Genomic DNA, 7,842 nt, shown 5'->3' with positions numbered 1-7,842 from the left:
AAGCCCATGACACCTTTGGTAAAGGCTGTTCTCCAACTGGAGCGCTCGCAGGCCAATGTTTCCCAGTTGTTGGTGTTTATACTACTTTTTTTTTATTTACCTTGAGAGAGTCTTTAAACCTCTTTTGTTGACCACCAGCATTATGCTTTCCATTTTTAAGTTCGGAACTGAGTAGTTGCTTTGGAAGATGATCATCCGGCAACCGCACAACATGACCAGTCCAACAGAGTTGATGTTGAAGAATCATTGCTTCAACACTGATGATCTTTGCTTCATCTAGTACACTGGCATTAGTTTGCTTGTCTTCCCAAGTGATGTGTAAGATCACAAGTTAGGGATATATTCCCCACATCTATCAACAATTGCTCTAGTGGCACAGGTTTATTATTTTTTTCAAAATTCCATGAAGTGGTAATAGATACAGCAGTATCTTGTATTTTTTCATGACACTATATTGAGCTGAGTGATAAGCAGCTCAGAGCCAGTCGTTACTGCCATAACTCCCCCCCCCCCCCCAGGTTTGCATAATTGTCTTTAGCTAAGGATTTAACTCTATTGAGATTCTTTGGGACTTCCCTGGAAATTTATTAATTTTAGCTGGCCAATTTTTAAGCATTCTAGGGTGGAAGAAGGTGAGGAAGACTTGGATAAGAAACATAAAACTAGGAATTAGCATCATTTGATTAACATCAATTCCGGAAGTAATGTCTAGACAACAAGCTGTTGTCTTCAGGCTGTAACTTCCTTATGAATCCTTTCCCAACTTATCTAGGGAGATCTTTGCTTAATTGTGCTAATATGCAACTGCAGCAAAATATTGCACAGCACACACAAGATGTCCAACCCATGGTGTGACATGCTCCTTTTTGTCATATAAATACAAGGACCTTTTGAGCATCTCTCCATCCCATCTCTTGAAACACCATCCAATCTTTCAGTCATGAAGATCTTTGCCTTCCTTGCAGCTGTTCTCTTCTTTGTGCTGATGGCTGCTCCAGGTAAGGTTACTTATTTATTTCATAAAAATTTATATGCCACTTGATTGTAGTAAAGCTCAAAGCAGTTCTATAGTGGATCCCTACACGGGGACTTCGGGAAAATATGCAACTGCTTGCTATCACGCTCTGTAGCATGGTGGACAACCAATGGGTCATTGGATGTTTTGAGGCTCCACTCCCTAGAAGCCCAGTCACCATGACCACTGACCATGTGTGCTTGGAGGTGTAGTCCTTGCTCTATAGGAGCCAGGCTGCTAAGCAAGATTTGATGTCTTACTGTGTTTTAATTTGTTGAAAGCTGCCCAGTGTGGCTGGGGCAACCCAGTTAGAGGGGCAGCAAGCAAACAAATATTATTATTATTATTATTATTATTATTATTATTATTATTCCTCTTCCTTTTGCTTACCTAATTTTCAGTGGTGGATTAGATGGGGGGGCAATAAACTTTGTTTGAATGCTGCGAAGATGGGACCTTATTTGGGTGGGTGATCCCATGTGCAGGAGAAAGAAAGGTTAGCTGTTCAGGGTGGTGCAGTCCCTGTGGAGTAGAAATGTGTAGTTTGGGGTGTTCCTGGATGCATCTTTGCGTAGCTATTCCCCCCCCCCCCACAGGTAGAATAAATAAAGACACTGGACACAAGAATTTAGGTTAATGGGCGAAAATGGCCACAACTTTATCGATTACAGGTAAGAGGGGTATTGGCTTTAGGCATTGGCCCTAAAAGACTATCCGGTCTAACCAGGAAGGGTTAAGCACCAACAGGGGGAGCAACCCGAGATGCATATCCCTGGGCGCTCCCCAAGGGGTTACCGCTCGGGGGCGCGCTTTAGGCCCTAGCCTCCGTAGGTTTCGGACGAGGCGACGCCCCTTGGAGTCCTTTAACAAACTACCATTCAAGCCTTGGGGGAGGTGATGGCATTCCTCCCCCCCATCTCATTTGCATGACAATACCCCGGCCAATGCCTAACCGCCAAAACCAAGGAGTTGTGACGTTTTGCTACGAGGTAGCCGAAAAAACCAAGTGGCTTCAAAATTTCAGCCAATTAGCCAAATGGTTAGCCAAATTAGCTGAAGCGGAGAAAAGGGGCGAGCCAGCGTCGCCCCGACCTTAAGTGGCCTTTGAACGGCCGCCCCCCACCACCAGCCGATTGGCTGGCACTGCGGGGAATGTAAATTAAGGGAATCCCAGCTTCCCGCGAGGCTGGCGTCAGCCCCGCGGGAGTGTGGGTGGGGACGTGAGCCCGCAACCCCCCCCCTCCTGAAGGTCAGTTCGGTAGTGGCATTGTCAATAGAGCCCCAAATAACCCCTGTGCCCAGGAGTGTATTTTACCAATTTCATCTGGTTTGTTAGCTATGGTCATTTCTGGACACGGAAAGCCAAACCATTATATTCCATGCATTGGTAACCTCAAAGCTGGGTTAATGGAATGTACTCTATGTGAGGCTGCCCGAGAAGTCCTGGAAATCATTCTCTTGTTATTTGGGTGGTTCTCAATAGGGGAAGGTGCCCCTGTCCAGTGCTCCAGCCACAGCCCCTTCTATTACCGCAATTTTTGCTCTATAAGACGCGCCAGACCATAGGACACACCTAGTTTTTGGAGGAGGGAAACAAGAAAAAATAATATTCTGAATCTCAGAAGCCAGAACAGCAAGAGGGACCACTGCGCAGCAATCCCTTTTGCTGTTCTGGCTTCTGGGATAGCTGTGCAGCCTGCATTCGCTCCATAAGACGCACACACATTTCCCCTTACTTTTTGGGAGGGGAAAAGTGAGTCTTATAGAGCAAAAAATACGGTAATTGGGCTACAGTTCTATTGGCACTCACCAGCTGAGTCTGCTATTAGCAGGAATGTCAATGAGAACACAACTTGTTCTTTCTTTTGCTACAGCACTTGCGCAGACGTCACAGGCAGAATGTCACAGGATGGGTGGCAGCTGCCATAATGGCTTTTGCCCACCAGGCAAAAATCACAAGGGACATTGTGGTAACCCAAAAAGATGGTGCTGCAGAAGATAGGTAAGAATTCTAGATGCATCTCCTGCCCTGCTGTCAGGATTGTTTTGGCCATTGGTTCTTTTTATCTAAGCCAGTTTGGAGAGGTCCTGGTGCAAATTAAAACCCAGGCTGGCTTTTAAGACCTATTAATGTACCTGGCAGGGGAATAAGAATAGCATATTTGTATACAGAACACAATAAGTAGGAATATTGCTGGCCAGAGTGAAAAAAAATAGCTTGGCATGTTCTTGTGTCTGTTACACGTGCCTGATCTGTAGATGTTGCTGGGGCCAAGAAATGACTCACCCAGAACTTCTACATGCTTCTTCATAGGCTGTTAGGTTCCCACCTCAATTCCATCCATGCTGGAAGAGCCTATGAACTTGGCCCACTGTGTGCTGGTGATGCTTTCTAAAATGCTGAGCTGTACCATAGAGGCTGAGTCTGTCACCTGGGCAACTCTCTCCCTCTCCTGTTCTTCTGTTTATGATATGCAGGAAAGCAAAATGGTCCAAATCATTGTGAAATAGTTAATATAGAAATGGAGGTGCTTTCAAGACTTTTCCAAGGGATAGTTTCCCCTTCAAACCCAAATTCTGCCCCAGTATTTCTTCCAGGCCCTGCTATGGCTTATCATTTGCAGCTGTTGATGCTTTCCTTAGGAAACACATGCTAACATCCAGCTTTTTTGAAAGAAATCCAGGCTACCTGAAGACTGGTCTTCTAGTTATGATCTGTAACAGAAGAGGAAGACAAAATGGTCTAGATCATTGTGACATAGTTAATATAGGAACTGAGGTGCTTTGGGGACTTTTCCAGGAGATAGTTCACATCTCCAAACCCCAGTTTTGTTCTAGTTTTTCTACCAAGTTCTGCTGGTAGAAAATTTGCAGTTGCTGATACTTTCCTTAGGAAACACATGCTAACATCGAGGGTTTTTCTGCAAAAAAAAAACCAACACAAAACCTAGGTTACGTGAAGAATAGTGGAAATAAAACAATCAGAATGAATTGCTTTGGTGTTACTAAGCTTGACAAGAGCAGAGCCATAGGGAAGCTTTAAAAAATCAATTGGCCTTCTAATATTGGCATCATCGATTATGTTAGGAGGAGAGTTGGATTCAAATCACTGGTGTATTTCAAGTTACTCTGAATTTTTCTCTAATAAATTTTATTAAGATTCACAGAGAAAAATACAAAACTTAATATCCTTTCCCCCTTTTTTTTAACCACACCAAGACTATCTAAATACAGTAAAAACACAAAAAGGGGGAAGGAGAGACAAAGAAAGAAATAGAGGAGAAAAGAGGTTAAAAGAGAAAGGTAGAAAAAATAAGATTCGGAAAAGAAGGAACTCCTGATTTTTTATCTGTCCACTATTAAAATATATGTATTCACTACATCCAATCCAATATACCACCCAACAAAGTTAAGTCAGTATTTTTAAGGGGCAAACAACAAATTATCATGCTCAGAACCTATTCAAGTCAGGGAAGGCCGATCTGTTTTTCTCCAGATGTTGCCAGCCTACAGATCTCCCTGACCCTTGATCCCTTGCCATACTGGCTGTTGGGGCCAATGGGAGGTGGGCTCCCACAACATCTGGCGAGCCACAGCATGATTTAAAGGATAAGCCCCATACCAATGTATTTCTCCTCTTTTTCTTTATATTAAAATCTGTGTTTGTGTTTTGCATCTGAATGTGTTCAGCTTTTTATTCATGATTATGTAATACAGCATTAAAAACTGCAGAATCTGACAATCTTCTCTCTTTCGCACAGATAACGTCAGGATGTTGGCTGCGTTACATCCATAGCCTGAACATTTTCATGGCCTCTGCAACCCGCTTCGCTATGCATTTGCGGCTTTTAATGGAGCTGATTCTCTGGTGATTGTTTCCCTTCTTCTGCTAATTAAAAATCATGCATTTGAGCACCTATGTTCTTTGTGTCTCTGCGTCTCTGTGCGTTCCCACAGCTGAATAAGCAACTTTATTTCAAAGCGCTTTTCAGAAACTCTTCTACACAGATGTCCTGTTCAAATTTCAGGCAGAAAACACATCTGCTGTCCTGCTCACCCAATTTAAAAAGACACAGGGTTTGCCCTTCTTTTTACCTGCCTTGCAGTGCAGCCCCAGAAGTCTGTACATTGTACCATTTCTTCTGATTTATTAAAAAAAACCACATAAACATAAATATCTTTAAACTAAATTAAAATAAAGTAAAAAGGCATTTGAAGTGACTGTTCTGACATTATATTTTCAACCCCTTTCCCCCATCATCGACTTTACCATTTTTCAAAGTTATTGAAAACTGGGTTGAGTTCTCCAGAACCACTCCAAGGTCTCTATCTGGATTACAAGCAGGGAGCATATTCCCATCAGTATATATGTGAAATTGAGTGGAGGGGAAGTCACTCTTATTATTATTATTATTATTATTATTATTATTATTATTATTATTTTATTTATACCCCACCCTTCCAGCTAGGTTTCCCCAGTCACTCTGGGCAGCTCCCAACAGAATATTAAAAACACAATAAAACATAAAACATTAAAAACGTCCCTAAACAAAGCTGCCTTCAGATGTCTTCTAAAAGTCAGATACTTGTTTCTTTCCTTCACATCTGATGGAAGGGTGTTCCACAGGGCAGGCACAACTACCGAGAAGGCCCTCTGCCTGGTTCCCTGTACTTTCACTTATTGCAGGGAGGGAACTGCCAGAAGACCCTCGGAGTTGGACCTCAGTGTCCGGGCAGAATGATGGGGGTGGAGACGCTCCTTCAGGCATACTGGGCCGAGGCCATTTAGGGCTTTAAAGGTCAGCACCAACACTTTGAATTGTGCTCAGAAATGTACTGGAAGCCAGTGTAGGTCTTTCAGCAACAGTGGGGCACCCAACAGGATGGTTGTGATGTGCCTCTGAATACCAGTAGCTGGGAATCGTAGGGAAGCAGACTTCTGTTGAGCTCTTGTCCAGCTTGCAGACTTCCCATGGGCACCTAGCTGACCACTGCGAGGACAGAATGCTAGACTAGGAGGGCCAATGGCCTGATCCTGCAGGCTTCCCTTATGAAACCGGATGAGGAAAGGCTGACTTGAGGAAGTTCTGCGCAAGGCACAAGAAAGTTTTCTGAAGACGTTGGAGCACAGAGGCGGATGGAGCCACCTGGGCTGGGTGAAGGTGCAGCAGAGACTACAGGAGCACAGGGCACCAAGAGACCATCATATGATGAGAGGAAGCAAGGGCCAAGAAGAGTGAAGTACTGCTAACAGCAGTCAGATCCAAGACAGGTGTGGGGGAATGAAGGTGTTGGGACTTTCCTAGACTTGACACAGCAGCCCAACCCTACACCAAACATCAACTATTACAGAAGAGCTGGAAAAGCAGCATGTGACCACATGATGTTGCTTTATGTACCAGCCAGTTTTGTAATTAGTTCAGTATTGTTACAAGCGGATCTGAGACCCTCAAAATAAAATCTGAACAAAATTGGTGAAGCAGCAAAGAGTAGATTGATTACAAAAACATTCTTGCAAATAGGCACACCCAAAGTTAGTAAAACAAAGCTTATATTCTCTATTTCCTAAGCACAGGTTCCCTCACTTATCTCCCCCTTGGGTGGGGACTACAAGGGACTACAAGGTTTACAGCCTATCACAACTGCCATATTACCCTATTAGCATTATTCATTATTTCCCATATTTGGTCTATTTCCTATGCAACTATTTGTTAAGCCAAGCAAAAATACCTGGAGGTAAGTGTGAATCGGTCTCTGTATTTGCTGAGCCGTGTGTATTTATCACACCAACATCCTGACCATTAGTAGATGTCAGCAAGTTCTATACTCGCCGACGCCTGCTAATCTGAACTGTCTGAGATTGCCTAGCGTCCTTGTACAAAGCAATATTTATGTCTGAGGCTGCCTAGTCACTGTAGCCTTGTATCTTTATTACAGGGATGTGGGTAGTTCCGTGGACTTGCCGATCGGAGGCCTGGCAGTTCGAATCCCCGTGACAGGGTGAGCTCCTATTGCTCTGTCCCAGCTCCTGCCAACCTAGCAGTTTGGAAGCACACCAGTGCAAGTAGATAAATAGGTACTGATGTGGCGGCAAGTTAAACAGTGTTTCTGTGTACTCTGGCTTCCATCATGGTGTCCCATTGTGTCAGAAACAGTTTAGTCATGCAGGTCACATGACCTGGAAAAATGTCTGGGGACAAACACTGGCTCCCTCAGCCTGAAAATGAGATGAGAGCTGCAACCCCATAGTCGCCTTTGGGTGGACTTAACTGACAGGGGTCCTTTATCTGTATCTTTATGTGAATGAAAGCAACATTATGCCTGAGGTTTTCAGCAGTTACATCCTTGAGTGAAAAGGTGACTTTATCATTTCTTACAAGTATTGTCTTACTTGGACTAGTGTCAACTCTCCAGATTTTCAAAGGGGAGTCTCATCTGACCCCTACCTGTAGACACAGAGGGCGAACTTAGGACCTTTCCGTCCTACAAACATTGTACTCAACCACTGAAGTGCAACCTCACTTAAAACCCATTTCAGCTTTACAGCCATTCCCCACTATTCTACCCCAAAATGGTACACAGAGGCAGGCATGTTTACTTCCCTGCAATTCCTGAAGGAATGGTGGCAGGTCATAATATATGCTCCCATTTCTCCACCTCATCAAGTGCTTCCCTTTCGAGCTGCTCTTACTGAGTGAGTAACCAGGCAGGTGACCTCTGCTTTTGTCCCCTGCTTGCCCACCTGTTTGGTTGTGGTCCTGTGAGGGAGGGTGGCTAGTGGCCCCTCAGACCGTGTGGACAGGTGTGCCTCACCTTTGGGCCCCAGA

At 44.1% G+C, this 7,842-nt stretch overlaps 1 long non-coding RNA gene across 1 annotated transcript; it reads left to right on the top strand.

The window, feature by feature from the left end:
• The first annotated feature begins 840 nt into the window (after nucleotides 1–840).
• LOC310842061 lies at nucleotides 841–4,927 on the top strand. The gene is made up of 3 exons (XR_014562798.1): nucleotides 841–998; nucleotides 2,890–3,017; nucleotides 4,777–4,927. It is a non-coding gene; the product is annotated as an uncharacterized lncRNA (long non-coding RNA).
• Nucleotides 4,928–7,842: the final 2,915 nt, after the last annotated feature.

The sequence above is a fragment of the Podarcis gaigeae genome (genome assembly GCF_964106915.1).
Source record: "Podarcis gaigeae genome assembly, chromosome: 3".
Classification (NCBI taxonomy): Eukaryota; Metazoa; Chordata; class Lepidosauria; order Squamata; family Lacertidae; genus Podarcis; species Podarcis gaigeae.
Note: the sequence above shows the minus strand (reverse complement) of the source record. Positions and strands in the feature narration are given on the sequence as shown.